This window comes from Phyllostomus discolor, chromosome 3, assembly GCF_004126475.2.
Source record: "Phyllostomus discolor isolate MPI-MPIP mPhyDis1 chromosome 3, mPhyDis1.pri.v3, whole genome shotgun sequence".
Lineage (NCBI taxonomy): Eukaryota > Metazoa > Chordata > Mammalia > Chiroptera > Phyllostomidae > Phyllostomus > Phyllostomus discolor.
The window spans coordinates 158,277,936-158,298,226 of NC_040905.2; the positions used below are offsets into that span (position 1 = coordinate 158,277,936).

Below are 20,291 nucleotides of genomic sequence, written 5' to 3' on the forward strand. Positions count from 1 at the left end.
AAGCCATTTTGTATGCCTTAAATTTTTTTTTGTGGGGGATGGGGTGCAGTGAACTTTATTGATGGTTCATGACATGGCAGGGATTCCTTAGCCCCTTCCCTCTTCAGGGGGTCTAGGATAGAAACTGGAGGTCAGGAGACTTGCAGTATGTTTGGGGATCAATTTGGGGCAAGGACTCCCCAGAAGCTGAGGGTCTCTCTTCCTGTCTCTGGGGCTGGTGGTCCGGGGGCTCCTACTTTCTAGAGGCCATGTGGACCACAAGGCCCACCACCTGTTTGTTGCTGTAGCTAAATTCATTGTCATACCAGGAAATGAGCTTGACAAGGTGGCCATTGAGGGCAATGCCAGCCCCAGCATTGAAGGTGGAGGAGTGGGTGTCACTGTTAAAGTCTCAAGAGATGTCCTGGTCCTCAGTATAGCCCAGGATGCCCTTGAGGGGGCCTCTGATGCCTGCTTCACTGCCTTCTTCATGTCATTGTATTTGGCAGCTTTCTCCAGGTGGCAGGTCAGATACACAACTGACGCATTGGGAGTAGGGACACAGAAGGCCATGCCAGTGAGCTTCCCATTCAGCTCAGGGATGACCTTGCCCACAGCCTTGGCAGTGCCAGTGGAAGCAGAGATGATGTTCTGGGCAGCCCCTCAGCCATTACACCACAGCTTCCCAGAGGGCCCATTCATGGTCTTCTGGGTGGCAGTGATGGTGTGGACCATAGTCATGAAGCTTTCCACAATGCCAAAGTTGTCATGGATGACCTTGTCTGGGGGTGCAAGCAGTTTGTGGTACAGGAAGCATTGCTGACAATCTTCATGGAATTGTCATACTTGTCATGGTTCACACCCATCACAAACATGGGGCATCCACAGAAGGGGCAGAGATGATGACTCTCTTGGCTCCACTCTTCAAGCGAGCCCCAGCCTTCTCCAAGCCAGGAAAGACACCAGGGGGCTCTACAGCGTATTAAGCACCAGCATCACTCCATTTGGTATTATCAGGATCTCGCTTCTGGAAGATGGAGATGGACTTTCCATTGATAACAAGCTTCCTGTTCTCATCCTTAACTGTGCCTTTGAACTTGCCATAAGTAGAATCATAGTGGAACACATAGACCATGTAGCTGAGGTCAATGAAAGGGTCATTAATGGGGACAACGTCCACTTTGCCAGAGTAAAATGCAGCCCTGGTGACCAGGTGCCCAATATGGCCAAATCCATTCACTCTAACCTTCGCCATTGTGTCTCAGGGTTGAGGCTGCCACTGCTCAGGAAAATGCGTCTGTCTGTTGAACAGGGGAGCAGAGAGCCTTACATTTTCTTTTAAGCCCATTTATGCAAATTATTTTTCTAAAATGTAACATATAGCAATTTGTATATTATGTTATATAATTAGCACAAAATGAAACTAATTCAAGCAGTCAGTAAATTTTGGTGAAAATTTGCACCTCACTTGTATATTTTTTAAAAGCATGCCACAGTCAGTAGAAGTAACTACTCCAGGATTAACAAAAGCTTCTCTTCAATTAATGTCATGTCATATAAAACAGGACTATTCTCCTTGAATTATTGCAAAATCTCATCATACTTAAACCAGTGATCTGACAAATGTGAGTTAGACTGGGAAAACTCCCTGATACTTTTTATTGGTCTAATTCCCGCACATAATCTCTCCTCTTGGCATATATAAGGAAAACAAAGTCTTCCATATACTAGTGTTTGTTAAATATCTTTCTCTCAAACAGATCTGGCCTTACGCTACACTTGGTTAAATGGTTTTGGTTTACATTAAGCTTTTCACCCAATACGTGTTTTTGAGCCCTTCTATGTGCTAGGCTTTGCCCTAGATACAGAAGACTCGGCCGTAAACAAGAGAGCCTACTTTCTATTTGAGGAGACAATTGTTCAAAATACTGAGGCAAAAAAGGATGCAGAATGTAGTGAGCTTGAAGGAAATCAATATGATCAAGTAATCGAGAGTCAGCTTGCATAGGATAAAGGAAGGCTCTTCTCATATTGAGTCACCATGAAAGAGAAATTGAAATTATTTGATGGGAGTATGCATTTCAGTGAAGGTAGAACCTTCACTCCTATACCATCATCCTGTTATTTACTTTCAAGAAAAAATTCTTAACCTTCTTAAGTGTGAAAGATCACAATGAATCATAGATTTACAGAAGGCTAGAGGTGGGAGCCAACCCTCAAGTTCCTGTAGTGTCTAGTTCTATGTTGTTTTAAAGATGGGATACCTGATGCCCAGAGAGGTACAGGGTTTTATAAAAATTTACCAATGCTAATTAAAAGAGCCCTGACAAACATCGGGGGCTCCTGACTCCTAGTTAAATGTTCATCCAGGTGTGCCTCTCTGTCATGGGTCCTATGGGCCAAGGCTGGCATTCTGTTGACAGAAAAGCCTGAGACATCCTGCTGAGGTAAATGTAAGGCTCAGGATGCCATGTGAAACCCATAGTCATTGTGATGTCACATTTCCTCTATGTGGTACCTTTTCTCTAATGAACTCAAATGCTTTTTGGCAAGTTATCACATTTATTCTTAAAACATTATTGTGAGATAAGTAGAAATCAATTATTTCTGAAGTTTAGGAGCTGCCTGGGGTTTGGAAATAAGCTGCGTAGTGCCTGTTAAAATGAAGTCAGGAAATTCAGTGTGGGTAAAGACAGGAATCAGATGAGGGGTAGGAGCAATTGTATGGTATTTGCACACTAGCGTGTCATCTCGAATCATTTATGCTGTGCTCACTATTGATATTATTCATGCACTAAAACATACATTCAGTCCTGCCTTTTCAATCAGTTAAATGATGGGCTTTGTTTTCTGAATCAAATGATAGATAGATAGGTAGATAGGTAGATAGATAGATAGATAGATAGATAATGTCAGTTTTCCTGTAGGGATGGGGTTCATGGGAAACAGGAAAAGAATGGAATAACTGACAAGGGACTGAAAAACATCTTTCCAAATCTTGAAAAGAAAATGTCTTTTATCAGTTACAAAGGATACAGATAAATTATCTACATTGGTTGTTTATGGCCAATAGTTATGTACTAACTAGACAGAGTTCATGCAATATTTGTGCATTATCAGCTTTTTAATATTTTTTTATACCTCCTCTAATATTAGAATGAGGGTCAAGGTGTGTTTGGCCATCTAGTCCTACCTACTTTCTCTAATGATTTGGTTACATTGTATATATTTACATAGTTTAAAAACAATAAAAGTAAAATTTTATGCTACTAAGTAAATGCAAATTTCAAGTATTAGAATATGAAATTCTGGTAGAAAAGGGAGAACTAGAGCACCAGGGATTGCAGTTAATTTGGGGGAAAAGGTCATGGGTTCCAGGAGAAAGATTTGTAATAATGCTTGGCTTGTTAATGTTTCATGTTCAAAGGCATCTTTCCATTCCTGCTCTTGCAGCCAATTCTTGGTGTCCATTATCCCCCAAAGCAGTGAGGTTTGGCATGTTTTCTTTGAACTTGCCAGGGATTCTGTTTGAAGGGGATTATTTGAGTTTGACAACTAGGAACAATCCTGCTTCTCCACAGGAAGAGAAAGGAGCTGTTTATTTGACCAGCTGAGAGAACTGTGCACAGAGGCAGGCCTGCTAGTGTCACTGGGTCCCAAGGCCCTCAGTAGGATACAGAGTAACAGCTGTTTGCTACAGTGAACAGAGCAGAGGATTTTCATTTAATAAATTGGTGCTCTACTTTTATTAATATTTTTAATGGATCTGAGCTTCCTCCTGTCCTGCTCTGCACATTTCCACCTACATTTTAGGGGCAGACAAACTGAGTACTAATCTGAGCCACTGATGCACAGCCTCGGGCTGCTTTACAAACATGAGCAGGCCCAGCTATGCAGGGGCAAAGGGCAAAAGGAGGGAGGCGCCTGCGTCACTGCTCTGAAGCTGAATAATGGTAACACATGCAACGTTGTTCTCCTGAGCCCTCATCATCATGGTTGCAGTTTCTCTGAAACAATGTTCTAGAATCTAAGGTAGATACATGTCTGGAAAAAGTTGTTCATCACACAAAGAGGGAAATTGCATCAGAAATTTATTATATTGTAATTAGGAGAAATACTGTCAAATATTCCATTCACGTTCATTTTTTCTTTCACTTTTTTGTTGAAATGCAGCACACATACAGAAAAGTGCACAGAACAAATGTACAGGTAAAGGAATTTTGGCGAAGTGAAAACCCTATGTAGTCACCATTCTGATCAAGACAGAGAACATAGCCACCACCCTAAAAGACTTTCTTTTGTCCACTTTCAGTTATAATCCTCCTCCCTAAAATTATCTATTTTCCTAACTTCTAACAGAACAGAGTTATACTTGATTTTGAACTTTGTATAAAATGTATATACGAATTTTAATAAATGTATGCATTCTTTTGTGTTTCACTTCTTTTTAAACATATGTGAGATTTCACATATTTGCAAGTCCCTGTAATTTATTCACTTTCATTGCTGAGTACAACTTCATTGTTGGGCTGTTCTGTGATTTGTTTTCTCATTGTACTGTTGATGGACATTTCAATTGTTCCACATGCTCACTAATATATGTAACATATGAAATGTCAATGATTTTAATTTTCATCATTATAGCGAGAGTGAGTGGACTATGGTATTTCCTTGTGACTTCTCTCAATATCAGTAATGACATTGAGTGCCTCTTCATATGTTTATTGGCCACTTGGATAGCCTCTTTTAATTTCATGCTCAAATGCCTTGGTCCCCTCCTTTTCTATTAGAGAGCTATCTTGTCTTAATGATTCCTAGGAGATCTGTATATTCTCTTTGTTATATGTGTTGAAAATATTCTCTCTAAGTCTATAGCTTTCCTTTTACTTTCTCAACTACTTTTGAGAAACAGAAATTCATATTATTAAAAAATGTCATTTATTTAAAACTCTTGTATATTTGTGTATTTTATGTATCCTTTATGTACTATATTACACTATAATTTTTATGTATTTTGTGTCTTTGATTTTTTTCCAGTCCAAGATTGTAAAATTATTCTCATATATTGTTTTCTAGACCTATTTTGTCTTTAACATTATGACATTAATTTTTTTGGATAGGATTATCTTATGCTGTGATGTAGAGGCCAAAATTCATTTATTATGAAGACCTTCCTTTCTCTGCTGCACAGCTCTGTTGTAAGTCAAGTATCTCTGTGTGCCTGGGTCTCTTATTGGCCATTATTATGTTCCATTGATTATTTTTCTACCTATAAAATGATGTCAGTTTTAGTTCATGTAGTTTTAAAATAACTTATGATATATGATAATGTTCTTCTGTCATTGTTTTTCTTCAAGAATATTTTCACTGTTCTTAACCCATTGTATTTTCATGTAAATTTTAAAGTCAGCTTGTCAAGTTCCAATAGCACATATGACAAATAAACACACAAACAGGTATATTTTATTGGGATTACACTACATTTATAATACAACTTGAGGATAGTTGACATTTTATAATATTGAATTTTCCAATTCATAAACATAGTCTACCCCTTTATTTAAGTATTAAATTTTTCTCAAAATATTGTATGCTTTATGTATAAATGTTCTATTTATTTTTATTGGATTTATTTTTATGAATTTAACACTGTTTCTCACAAGTTTTTATTTTATTTTCTATTTTTAGAACTATAAATGATTTTTGTATATTTACCTTATATTCAAGAACCTTGCTAAATGTATTTACTGATTAATATTTTATCTTTGTATGTATAAAATCACATCATACACTTTTGTTTACCTTGCTAATATTTTTCCTGCCTCTGGTATCATTACATTTCATCCTTTTTTTTTCTTTTGTAATAAAGGTATTTAAGGACATACATTTTCTTCCAAGAGTGATTTGAGCTGCAACTAACAATATTTTATATATTGGATTTCTATTATCATCCTGTTTCTAGTTTTTCAAATGTGTTCATAGAGTGTTCTTCTTTGTACATGGGTTATTTTCTGCCTTTTTTTTTCTTTTTAGTATTGCTATTTAACTTAAATTACTGTGGCTACAGCCCCCCTTCTCTGTCTGTACCCAGGGTCTGATCCTGCCTCCTTTCACAATTTTCATTTCTTGCCAAACTTCTAATAAGCTCTGAGGCCTCCTCTGGAGTCACTCATTCCTTGTCTGGCTTCAATCTGATTATGGATCATTTCAATACTGACCAAGCGAGGATCTTGCAGTTGACTGCCTGTCTACTCTGAGCTCCCTGTGGTGCATAATTGCTTTCCTCTCTGATTAGTGAAAACGAACTGTGTCTATGCTTCCTAACATCAACTGGGTCCTCAGAGCTCACCGGCACCCTTGTTTTTCTGTCCTCACATATCCTCCTTGTTACAGGACTTACAGCCGCTGCTCCCATGTGTTTCAACGCTCCAGGGCCACCAAGATTTCTTCGTCTCCCTAACCATAAGGCCCACCCTTTACAAATAAGATTAAAGTTCCTTAGCTTAAGTTCTATCAAATCTTCTCTGCTACAAGTGAAAATGTTTTGGGCACCTACTTACCTTTAATTCCACTGTAAACATGTTGCATATCATTCCTCTTCCCTGCTTCTCTGCTCCATCTTCAGAGGAAGCAATCTTCTTTTTGCAAAGCTAAACTCACCGTCATTCATTACTTGTAACCTCTTCTTTCACAACTCCTCTAGCTTTGATTCTCTTTCCCCTTGCTTAGAGAAACACTCCTTACACTCTCTGGCCCACAGTATTATATTGTAAAAAAGTTATCTTCTGAGCTATCTCCCCAGGAGATTTGGCTAGTCCAGTTTAAACTGATACCAATTAGAACCAAAACAGAGTATCACTGCTCCTCTTATGGGTCATGGACCATAACATTGCATATGTTACCTTATTCTAATTTGCTTCCCCCAGTTGATGGGTGACTTTTTGAGTCCATCATAAAACATATTGCTTAAAAACTAGTCATGAGTGCAAGCCTTCATTGCCCCTTTATATTGTGTTCTCGATATTTAAATATTTATTTTGCAAAATTTCTCTTTCTAATCATGATAAGGCAAATAATATGTATTTAAGGAATCCTGTTAATATCTTTTCTTATAGCTTCATTTTGGGATAGTCTTTGTAAATAATAGAGCATTGAAATCTTTGAAAATATTAGGAAATTCAACATTAAAGGAAGATGTGAGATATAACAGCTGTTTATTCAGCCTATGCTTATTTTTCTATAAAATACTTATACTCTTAGTTGCCTCTCATCTTTCTTAGGCTAATCTTATAAGCACTTTTCATTTTTTTCATATACCTCAACTAATTATGGGGAATAGCAACTCAGATTAGCAGGTGTGGTGTCACTGGAAAAACAATGGAGTTATGCTATGACCAATCAGCTCATAGATAACAAGGAATTAGGAATTCATTGATGTTTTCCACATTCTCCACAGTTTCATTCACCCTCACTCCTCCCTGCTGTTATTTGATAGTGGGCATATATCTCTTTTATATGGACACACTTTACCAGACGTTATTACAGTAACATGTCAGAGGCACCAAACTACTTTCTACTTTAATCCTTTTCATTCTTCACTTAAAAAAAAAGTCCCTTAGGAAGTTTGATTCTTATTCTTGAATCTAAAATTTCAGGCTTCATTTGTGTCCTAGTAGAATCTAAATATATTTTAACATATAGTGTTCAAAGTGAAATCCATTTAAACCATCCAGAAAGTTGTATTTTATGTTCACATTAAATTTTACATTATGGTAAAGTGGGAGAGGGAGGATATTGCGGGCACTGAACTGGATGTTCTCCAAGGCCCCTTTCAGATCAGCTATACTCTGATTCTGAGGGGGAATAAAAATGCCAACATTGACAGTCCCTAGAAGAATAGACTGCTTTTAAGCCTATGGCAGGATAATCTTTTGAATGCATTTTAATTTGTACATTGATACAGTGAGAAGAAAACATCTTTACTTATTAGAATATGTGATCCTCTATTTTCTGTAATCAGATTACTATCCATAAAGCTAACTGTATTTATAGTATAGCCCATTAAGGTTTATGAAGAGCTTTCCATGAACATTTAATCATTACAACTACTCTATCCCTCCTGAAGCAAAAGCAAATGTTAAGCTGAGGACATGAGAGTGTGAGTTATCTACCCCAAATCACCAACTAAGTAAATGGTGGAGTGAGTGCACACAGAACTCTATGCAAAAGGTTGATATTGTAGTCAGAGGAAACATCATCCTGATATTATTTTTATTTCCAACATACTTACTATAAATCTTCTTATATAAAAATAGATGGTATAATAAACATGATTTAATAAATAGATTTGCATTATCAAATAACTAATAATGAAGAAAGAAATTCAATGAAGTGCATAGTTTTGCCCAAAACATGGAGACTTGGCAGTGGTAGTAGAGATGATTGAGTGCCATTGAATGTTTTATAAGCTTAAACTTCATTCGACCTAAAACCTTGAGAGCTCTACTGCCCAGTACAAAAGTGATATAGTCCTTGGATGCCTTAAGCCTCTCTCCTCTTAAGCAGCGAAAATGTTCATTGGCATAAATTTCTCATGAAAGATATAATTCATATTGAGAAAGAACTGGGGGATTAATTCTGAGAATGACCATGCCAGCAATTCCCTTGAGGAAACGGTACGTGGCAGGTAGTGGGCATGCGGCAGGTAATCAGCACTTACTTCACATTGACATTTTGGTCATGCAGGTTATCGCAGGATCTAAATTCCTGGGTCCAGCACAAGTGTCTCAAAATACTTTTGTAGCTCTTTAGCATCACTCAAAGATGGAGCTTAAATTTATCTTTGTATTTCTTATGATGAGACACGTGATGTTTCTGATCGCCCATAATTTATTAACACATTTCCATCTTCTCTCATTCACATGGATGTTACTCCCTGAATAGTTAGCTCTCTTTGGTCAATACAGGGTGGATTTAACAGATGGTCAGTCCATCTTCTTGGCAAATTGTTCTAACTATTGAAATCTATAGATCTAGAGAACAACTAATTTCCACTAAATACTCTCAACATTTAGTCTTTCTTTCTGGGGGGTTGGCATCCAGCACTGGTACATGTCATCAGACATTACGAATCAAAACTATTCACCAGATCACAAAACAAATGGCACAGGGAGATGCCGAGAAGAATAAACAACTTGTAGAATATTCTGCAAATGATGCTGCTTGGAGCACACGGTGACTGAGAATGTGTAGTCTGCCACACCAATTTTTATGGTATACATGTGTACATGTTTACACATGTGTACATATGCATGTATTTGGGTGTGTCAGATTTTTTAAACAAATTTGCCAGATTTTTTTTCTAAAGCCTACAGCACCCAGTATGGCATCAGATGGTATTTTAAAATACCTAGTAACTGAAGGGGAGCAAGGAGGGCAATAATGTCGGAAAGAACAGAAAGGGTCATCAAGGAACATGTGTAAATGGCCCATGGACAAAGCCAAAGAGGGGAAGGAGTGAAGGTCAGAGGTGGGGGAAAGTGGTGACAGGAAAATGGAGACAAATATACTTGAATAACAATTTGAAGAAAGAAAATAAAAATACCTATTAAGTCAATGCAAATTAACACATGTACTCAACTTTTACTGTTTTTTTTAAATCTTATATTTTATCTTCAATCAAGGAAATTTTTTCATTGCCTTAGAGAAAGAGGGAGGGAGAGAGGAAGGGAGAGAGAGAAACATTGATGTGAGAAACATTGATTGATTGCATCCTTTATGTACCTGGACCATGAGGACCAGGGATTGACCCTGCAAACTATGTATGTGCCCTGACCAGGAGTTAAACTCACAACCCTTGGGTTATGGGACAATGTTCCAGCCAACTGAGCCACACAAGCCAAGGGGTTACTATGTTTTGAGGCTCTGAATTCGGAGCATGGATTATTGCAATTATTCTTTCTGATTAGTTTCCTGCCTGCAGTCTTGTGATAATTAACTGTATTTTTTAATCTGTCTTGGTCACAGTTCCCAGATATTTGATCTAAACATATTCTGGATGTCTCTGTGAGGGTGTTCTGTGCAAAATCGACATTCACATCGGTAGACTTTGAGTAAAGAATATTGCCCCTATTATGTGGATGGGCCTTATCTAATCAGTTGAAAGTCTGAATAGACCCTCCCCTGGCAAGAAAGATTCTGCCAATAGATGGTCTCAAATTTGAACTGCATTATTAGCTCTTCTCTGGCTGATGGCCTTTGGACTTGAACTATAGCATTAGAAGTCCTCTTTTCTGGGTTTCCAGCCTCAGTAGGCATCCAGCACATCTGGACTTGTCAGCCTCCATACTTTTGTAAGTCAATTCCCTAAAATAAACCTCCTCTATAAATATACACATTTTATTGGTTCCATTTCTCTGGCAAACCCTGATATAACTCTTATAACCTCAAAACCATCTATCAGCAGCCATCTGTGTGATCTGCCAGCAATATATGGCTAATAATCACTTTGCTCCTTAAGATCCCCAAAGGCTTCCCAACACCCACAGATAAAACCCAAGTGCCTTAACTCTTCCATAGTCTCTCTGTTTACCTTTCAAAAATTTTCCCCTGCCACTTCCTACCAACTTCACACTTCATACTGCCATAGAGAATCATGTGTCCCCTAAACATAACAGCCTATTTCACACCTCTGTGTGCTTGCCCAGACTGTTCCCACTGCCTGGATACCTTCCCTCTCCTGAATTCAACTTTTTCCAGCATTTCATCCATCTTCTTCTTGGCTCACTCTCTCCTTCTGTGTAGTTCATTTCATTTTGTTTCATTTCATTTTGAGATATGTTTATAAACACAATTTGGAGTTTTAAAATATGACAATTTTTAGCTTTTCTTATATTCCTCTTCTCTGCTTTTTAAATAGAGGAAATAAATACCACAAATAACATTGACATCCCCTTGGAACTCCAGTTTTCATTCTATTGCTCTCCCTCTACCTGTGAGGCAACTACTGCTATGAAGCTGTTGTCTGTTCTTACAAGGTGTTATGGATGCATTCACACATATGCACACTCATATACACACATATATCCACCATTATACAATATTGCTCTGTGTTTTAATTTTATATAAAGTGTAGTATGCTGTATTTATCATTTTGCAAGTGTTTTAGTCAACATTATGGTTTTATATCTGTCAGTATTAACATATATTGAGATCTGCTTCATTGCCTTGAAGCAGAGTACTGTTTCACAGTATGAATATATTACATTTTATTTATCTCTTTACCTACTAACAAACACCAATGTTTCAAATTTGAGGTTCTTATAAACAATGCTATAATGAATATCTTCATGCATGTTTTCTTGGACAGTCAAGTATTAGTTGATCTAGATATATGAGCATATGTCCAGAAAGTATCCATCCATGTACTATGCAAAATAGAGACATTTATTGAAGAAGATACAAGGTACAAGAAACATTGTACATAGGACAATGATGCCTCAGTCTTCTTCCAAGCAGTCACCTTGGGGTCTCACACCATTCTCTCAACTGCAGCATGATGTTCCTTCTGCTCTGACAGCAGAAGCTGCGGGAAAAAATTTGCCATGACATATTTCATGCTAAGATCCTGCATCAAGATCTCGGACACAGTAGTTTTTGGAATCCTCATATCAGCTCTGTAGGAGGCTGTTCTGCATAGTGTAGGACCAGTTCCCACTTGGAGATGTACAGGACCCACACCCATGGATAGATTCTCCCATGGAGAATCAGGCCTGCAATGTAGGCCACTATGAGTCTTGCTTTTTGCTAAAACTCCCTCACCCTGAATTGAAGACATTTACTGAAAAGTAACTTCCTAAAATCCATGCTAAACCTTCCAAGGATGAGTATAACCAGTTCAACCACTTTTGCCTTTTCATTTGCAAATATCCCTCTTCTCTGATGTGATTAGTAGCATTAGCTCCTTTGTTTTCTGTAAAAGGTAACCACCTAAAGCAAACCTGTGCATAGTAAATGAGGACCATCATGTAATGGACAAAGAAACCCAATAAAGGCCTGTCATGACAGAGGCCATGGCTTTTGCTCCCCTTGAGAGAAAAGCCATGCTGTCCCTTTTCCTCCACCGGACTCGGTAGTCCATGTGAATGTCTCATTTCATCCATAATGACGTAGACACTGCGGGCCAGTGTCTTCATCAAGCTTCTGTGTCTTGTCCTGTCAGCCACCAATCTTTATTGATTACAGCCCATACATGTTCAACTTTCTCGGGTGTTCTACTTGTTGCAGGCCTTCCAGAACATGGATCACTTTCAACAGATTCTCAACCATCTTTGAAGCATTTGTGCCACACTTTTATTTGTGCTGTACTCATTTCATCATCCCCAGAAGCCCTCTGAATCATCCAAATAGTTTCCAGAGAGCAATGTTCTGGTTTAACACAGAATTTAATGCAGACTCATTGCTCTATCTGCTCAGTCATTTTGAATGTGAAGGGCACACAGCACACATGCTCACTCAATGGCATGTACCATACCCACTGATTAGTACAGTGAAGTAGCCATTGTTCATGCATGTGCATTCCAATCCACTCTCCTTGGCTGGTAGGTTACATTGGTGTGCACAAACTGTTCTTGTAATATTAACAGTGGCTGGACATTTTCTGGGTAGACCTCATATACCTGGAAAATATAATTATCACATGCTTGCATTAGCAATTTTATTGAATATTACCAAATTGCTCTTTGATATGGATGTACCAATGTCTACTATTACCAGCAATGTATGACAGGTTCTGGCCCTTGAATACACTTGATATTGTCAACTGCTCAATTTTCCTATTTTTATTAGTAATTCAGGCTGAACACCATACTTATGTGCATCTACCTAATCATATATCAAGACTTAGCTCATGGATCATCTCTTTCAGGACACTTTCATCAGTCTTCTCCTTTTCATTCCCTTATCCAACTTGAGCAGAGTGTACAGGGGTGAACAAAAATGAGCTTACCATTATATTATTATTTATTAATTATTGTATTATTTTTCACATGAACAACTGCAAACCCATTTCGCCCACCCCTGTTTAAAATAGTATCTGGAAATCCTGTTTGTACCATCCTACGTATTTATAGATCTCTTCATAAGCTGAGATTTATTCCTACTTACCTTTGGATTACCAGATCACATAACAATGACAAACACATTAGTATGTCACTAGTAAATATGTTTAAGTGAACTAAAATATATAAGCATACTTTGAAGATATCCCAGGTTCAGTTTCAGACCAGTGCAATAAAGCTAGTATAGCAATAAATAGAATAGTCACTTTCTTTTTTTTCTGGTGGAGGACCTCCCCTTTGATTTGTAGAAAGTTCAATAAAGGAAAGTGCAGTAGAACAAGCTATGAGTATAATAGTGAGCACTTCCAAGTCAAAATGAATTTGGAGCATTCTTCATGGAAACTCCCAAATGACAGGGTAAGAGGACATCTGCTATAGCCATCAATCAGGTTTTGGCCTTATGTGCTCCAGCCCGTGGCAAGACTTCTTCCATGGACTTGTAATGAGGCATGACCTAGCAAATCATGGAGGACCAAATTCAGAAGGATTGCAAAAGATTACTAGTAAAAGACATAATAATTTTATACCTGCTAGTTCAATTTTTTATTTATTTTTTTTAAATTTATGAGAGAGAGAGAGAGAGAGAGAGAGAGAGAGAAACATCAATGTGCGGTTGCGGTTGCTGGGGGTTATGGCCTGCAACCCAAGCATGTACCCTGGCTGGGAATCGAACCTGCGACACTTTGGTTCACAGCCGGTGCTCAATCCACTGAGCTATGCCAGCCAGGGCTGATTTTTTATTTTTTTAAGGAAAAAAAGTAGTTACTGAATGGTATCAATGAATTGCTAGGTCATGCCTCAAGTATATGAGGTTCCTAAGGAGACCTCATATACTTTGATACACATTTTGGCTAAATTCTTCAAAGTTAAACAAGGTACCAATGTCTCTGTACAATGAACTCATTTATTAGCTTTAAGACAATAGGGACAAGATTTTATTCATCTTAACCTCAACTTTCTATTATGTAAAATTGAGATAATGACAGAACTTCTCTCATAAGCTTGTGAAAATCAAATGAGATGACATGTAAATGCTTCCCATGTCTGGAACACCCAACACACTGTTCTGGGTGCTCTATACCTGTTCTAGTGGCTTGAATTCGTATCATTGTTGACTGTTCCTGAAGGAAGACAGGAAAAGAAAAAATCTGTTGTTTTGATTATAATATTGCCAAATTTATCCTTAACTTTATGAGTAATATTGACCCTTTAATAAAGAAATTAACAGTGGCCACTCACTGTGTTACAGCAGCCCACACTGACTGCGACAGTCATCATGTAAACAATCATTATTAACAACTTTCATAGCAACTAGCATTTCTTCAGTGCTTACTAATATCTTTTATAAAAATTATTTACCTAGCAAGTTAGATATTGGCTTCAGTCCATAACAAGTGATTCTACCATGAATAAAACATAATTATTTTCTCAACCCAGTCTGTCAATAAACCTAGCCTACTAATAATCATTTAAGTAGCCTCCAATTTTCATTCACAACATAACCCAAGTTAATTCTGTACTTGTTTCTCTTTTTTCTGTAATCATGGTGCTGAGGACATGTAAACACATCAACTCTCCAAACCCACTGACTCGACCAGGACATGTTAGTTGGATTGAAAAGACATTATGAACATCTTTACATCATCATTCTTATCATCATTATCACTGTCATGGACTGAATGTTCATGTTCCCTTCAAAATTTATATGTTCAAATTCTAGCCCCCAGTGTGATCTATTAGGAGGTGGGGCCTTTTGGAGTTATTAGCACCCTTATGAATGAAACCACAGGGAGCTCCCTAGCTTTCTTTAGTCTATGTGAGGACACAGTAAAAAGATACACATCTATGACCAAAAAGCAGGACACATCAATGAACCACACACTGAATCTTCCACTACCTTGATCTTCAAACTCCCAGCCTTAAGAACTATATGAAATAAATGTTTATTGTTTAAGCTACTCAGTGTGTTATAGCAGCCCACACTGACTGTGACACTCATCATGTAAACAATTGTCATTAACAACTGTCATAGCAACTAGCATTTCTTCAGCATGTACTACATCACTAACACTAACATTACAGCTTTATAAAGATTATCTCTTAACAGCCTTAATCATGTAGCAATTCTAAGTGGTAGAAGCCAGAATTTGACCTCAAGCCTTCTGTGATCACACTCCATGATCTGAACCACATCCTGTGATCTGAACCACATCCCATGATCTGAACCACCATGTTATAGTATTATGTTAAAAATTATGAAATTGCTGGTATTCAAACATTTTACAAGACATTCAACCTAATACATGATACTATTCTTTAAAAATAAAAATGTAATATATTTAGGCTATATAAATATACCTAAGGCATACAGTTTATTGTTCTATAGGAAATACCTTTTTTAAACTTTATTGAGGTATAATTGACAAATGGATATTATACCTATTTAGGGTACAAGATGTGATGATCTAATATTCATACACACACACACACACACACACACACACATATATATATATATATATATATAGTGAAATGATTACCAGAATCAAGTTAATTAACATATCCATCACAGAGTTACCATTTGTGTGTGTGTGATGAGAACATTTAAGATCTACTCTCTTAGGGAATAGGAAATACTTCTTGATACCATATTTTTCCAATTGGAAAATGTCATTCACTTTATAAAATTACTTCAAAGGACACTTAGCTCATTACCTGAATGAGTTAGCCAAAAATATCCAGTAAGTGAAATTATTTGCTATAGACAGTGGAGAGATGGCAGCCAGCTGGCTAGAAAGGCCCTGTTTCTTTCCAGTATTACTTCATTCTACATAATAAGATTATGTTGCATTGCCATCAAAGAAGCATACACCTCCACTGGCATAAAATTGTTAATGCAACTTCTAAAGGAAGTGTAGATAAAGAAGCCAGTGACTCCTTTATAATGTGGCATATATGCATACAGTATATTCCAGTGAACAGTGGTTTGGGACACTACATGCCTAAGTTCTGATCTTGGATTCAGTCTACCAGTAGGGTCATAGACAAGTCATTTAGCCTTATGGGATTTCAATATTCATATTTATAAAATGAGATATTTGTATTTACTTCCCCTGGACACATTGCAAATTTGATGTATTTATTTCAGATTTATTATGACATTGTTTTGTGGCAATAGAGCAGTGAAATCAAGAATATATAATTTTGAGTGGTGGGATTAGAAGAGAGAGACAATCTGTTACTTTTTAAATACATGCATGCCATTTATCCCCAAACAAAATTTCTTAAATGAATTTGGTAGAAAACAGCTTGGTCAGTCCTACCACTGAGTGAGAGAAAGATCTGAAGTCACTTGCCCTTCTTTTACCTTTAAATTCTCTGTAATTATGATCTCTAGAAGCTATCAAGTCTCTTTTTTTCCTAATGGCTATGCCACAAATTAAACATGAATTTATATTCCGTACTTGTACAAAAAGCTTTCTGAATAGTTTGGGCAAGATTTTCAAATGTTCTACCTCTATTTTTATAAGCTTTTCCTAGAATTGCCACTGATGTCTAGATTTCTATGTTAAGAAATGAAAAAAGAATACCTCTAAATTTTGATGGCAGAATGTAAAACCAAATGACACCAAGGTTGGATTTTGCATTTAACTGCATTTGCATTTAGATCAATGTATTTAGAGATATGCAATATTCTGTATACTTTCACCTGAATAAACATGCTGTACTGCATAATGAAACATTTCAGGCAAAGCATGTTGGCTAAGTTTCCTTTTTAATAAAAATGGGTTCTATTTTAAATAAATTCTCTTTATACTTAGAAACAAAAACAAAACTACAAAACTATTATGCCTCATAAATTCACAATATTGTTTCATAATAATTTTTATTTAGTGTCCCTTTGTATTTGTTAAATATTGAATATGTAACAAAGAATGACCTTGATACCTAGGGCACTATACATAATAGCACAGAGAAATTCCCTAGTTAGGAATCAGAAGGCCAGGTCTCCTTTATTGTAAAAAAAAATTAGAGGTAGTGCCAATAAATTAATTCTATATAACTAATCTAATTTTGTTTTACTATTTTAAAATAATAAGCATTTTATCCTTGGTATTTAGGGACAATGAACACATTAACTGTCTTTGAATGTTAGGAGACTATGTAATAAAATTGGAGAAGGGAAAAAAGCCCATGGTTCAAGTCTTGGCTCTATCGCTTTCTGTTAGCTGTATGACTTAACATTTTTTCTGGACTTCACTGCCTTTTTTTCTAGTGTGAAGCTATTATACTAGAATGCTTTGCAGTGTTAGGACCCTATAGTTTCATTGATAAACTGAGCAATGCTTTACCCCAAGGAGATAATGGTAACGAGAAGTTTTTGAGTGTGGTGTGTTATTTATGCTTCCCTTCTGTGACAGAACAATATTTTTCACAGCTTTTGGAGATGAGGAAACCAAAACTTAGTGATGCAATGAATTACATGAGTGTGCTTAGATGCTCCACGATGGAGCTAAGGTGGGCAGGCGTGTCCTCTGCTCCCAGCTCAGTGTGACTGACTGCCTTCACCTTGCAAAGCCTCACACCACATTTACCACCTCCTAGATAAAACTGAAAAGCAATATAGGGACCTTTCATTCAAGTGGCTTCAAAAAGAGATTTCCAATCCCCAAGATGTTGAGGACTAAGTTGTTTCCAATCTGAAAGTTCTGGGGTCTTCCAGTTTTATTTGTGTAGAGGCAATGTTAATGATTTGAAGCTATAATCTCTAAAAGTAGGATTACTGTTTTAAATTCATCTACATCAGGACTTGGATTACCTGACTACTCTGGGAATATGAATGGGGCCATGTGACTTTATTAGGCTCCCTTCTGCTTTCACTAGGGAGCTAGGTAGGGTCTGCCTGTAAGTTCTCAAGGCATGCCTCTAAACACCCCCCAACCTCTACACTGCCCATCGTATTCACACTGCCCTTCAAATGCCCACTCATGATAGTCATAATTACCAGCAAATCAAGTTTAAAACATTTTGAAAATGCCCTTATTCCCCTAATAAACCCTGCATCCCATAGGCTACACTTTGGAGTTATGCTTTTTATATTTAATATGTCTTAAATCTAGTGAGCTTGGCAGCTGTGTGAACCAGAAGTGAAAGACACATGTTGCTATTAATTTTGCCTGTCTTCAAATAAAAGAGTTTGGTTCACGTGATTTGGTTTTTCTCAGTACTGTTACCCCAGGAGTCACTACAGACAAAAACTGCATATTTTGTACTTCAGATAGTTTTGATAAAATACTATTTCTTGCATTCCAAAGAGAAAACTAAGCCCTGCAGAATATTATTTGAGTACTCTTGTAGTTCTTCGAAGGATCATACAAAGTTATTCCAAAGAAGCACAGGAGAGAAGTTACCCAATCCTTCTACTGGATGCCCTGGAGCAGTAAGGCTTACTTCTCTAGCTGCAGATCCCTAGAGAAGGCTGCTAAGACTTTAGATTCTGAAAGGAAATAAAAAACATAAACTATCTTGAGGATAGTAATAATGACTAGTATTTCATTGCAGGTCATTAGATGCTTGGTAAGGAACAGGGGGTGGCAAACTTTGGGCCACAGGCCGCCAATTTTTGTAAATAGTTTTATGAAATACAGCCATGCTCAGGTTTTAGATACTGCCTATAGCTGCTTTTCCACTGCTGATATAAAGTTGCTTGCATAGTTACAGAAGAGACTTCATTCCCTGAACCTAAAGTATTTACTATCTAATCCTTTAAAGAAAAAATTTTATGGCCCCTGTTATAGAGTATCATTATCTATTTGATTCATTTTCAAACCCTCCTAAAGATTAGCAATAACACATTATTGCTAATAAGACATTATTAACAGAATGTGCATAAATGTTCTATTCAAACTGTTTGGAGTGTAGATATGAGTTGTTTTTCCAGATATATTCTGAATTAAGTCTCCATATGGAAACAGTAATGATTCAGTTCTCGATAGCAGCTACCAATATTTTTTAAAGAAAATTTTACATTATAATCACATCTCCCATTTGACCTATGGTTTGAATTATATATTTAAGCTAACTTTCCTAGTAGGATGGGAAGAATCTGGCATTGTAGTCAAGGAATTAGCCACAATTTGTATAAACTATGTATTTATAAAGCTTCTAATTATAACAAGTAGCTTTCCTGTGTATTTGAGGCATGAAGTATGCATTCAAGTAATTACAGAGAAGTTATCAAGTGACTTCCACTTTGTTTTTGAAGCTGAAAACTATACATAATAAAGTTTGTGGCATTTTTTACATAAAAATAAAGCATGAGTGCTTAGTTAAGATAATTACATCTTTGTTCACATTTTCAAGCTCAGGGTTTATCCTTTCTTTAGCACATAACAAACAAACCGGATTAGTTTACAGACTGTGCAGAACCGAGGCAGCTGAGGAGTGTGGGGATCCACTGTTCTCAGCAGAGTTGTTTGGCAGTGCAATGATTGATGGAAGCCTAATCATTTCTTTTAGGCAGGTCAAATGTTCACCACCCTAAAGCATCTGCATGTCTCGAGCATTCTGCAGTTTTTACAGTTTTCTAATCATCTACTTCTTTTTTTTTTCTTTAACATAAAATGTTTGCAGGACCCAACAGCTGGTGCTTGCTGGCTGAAGGAAGGAACAGGAAGACACTGTGTTCACAGGATAATGGAACAGGCTGAGAGGGAGAATTTATGCAGAGCTTTATAAGCTTAGTCAGGCAGAAAATAGATCGGGGTGCACAGTGGAAATAATGTGTCATTCAAAGCTCAGCTTACGGACATAGCTTCCACAACATAGGAGCAACCACAGGCTGTCCTTGCTCCTGCCACTTCAACTGTTACCTTGAAGTTGGGGTGAACAGAAGAAGGCTTCACTGAGGTCTTATTCTCCAATGGCTTTTACTGTTTAACTATCAAAATCAATCAAGTCACAACCCTCCACCCACTTCCACTACACACTCCCATCTTAAAAATTTGCAGTAATGGCCAACACTCAGATAGCATGATAACTGAGAAGAGAAGGGATTATTTTTAAGGAAGATGAAGTGCATCCTCCAATCAGTATGACTGACTCCCGACACGTCTTTAAAAAAGCTCTGATTTCTGGCAAGCCCCCTGGGTGCTCATAACTTCACCTTCCTTTAATGAGCTCCCATATATCAGT

General features: G+C 37.2%; 1 protein-coding gene and 1 pseudogene across 16 annotated transcripts in view; one reads left to right on the forward strand and one right to left on the reverse strand.

Moving 5' to 3' along the window:
• PTPRD (protein tyrosine phosphatase receptor type D) overlaps positions 1-20,291 on the forward strand; it is a 1,502,332-nt gene that overhangs the window by 799,597 nt on the left and 682,444 nt on the right. The window lies entirely within an intron of this gene.
• Positions 81-1,260, reverse strand: LOC114499558 (annotated as a pseudogene).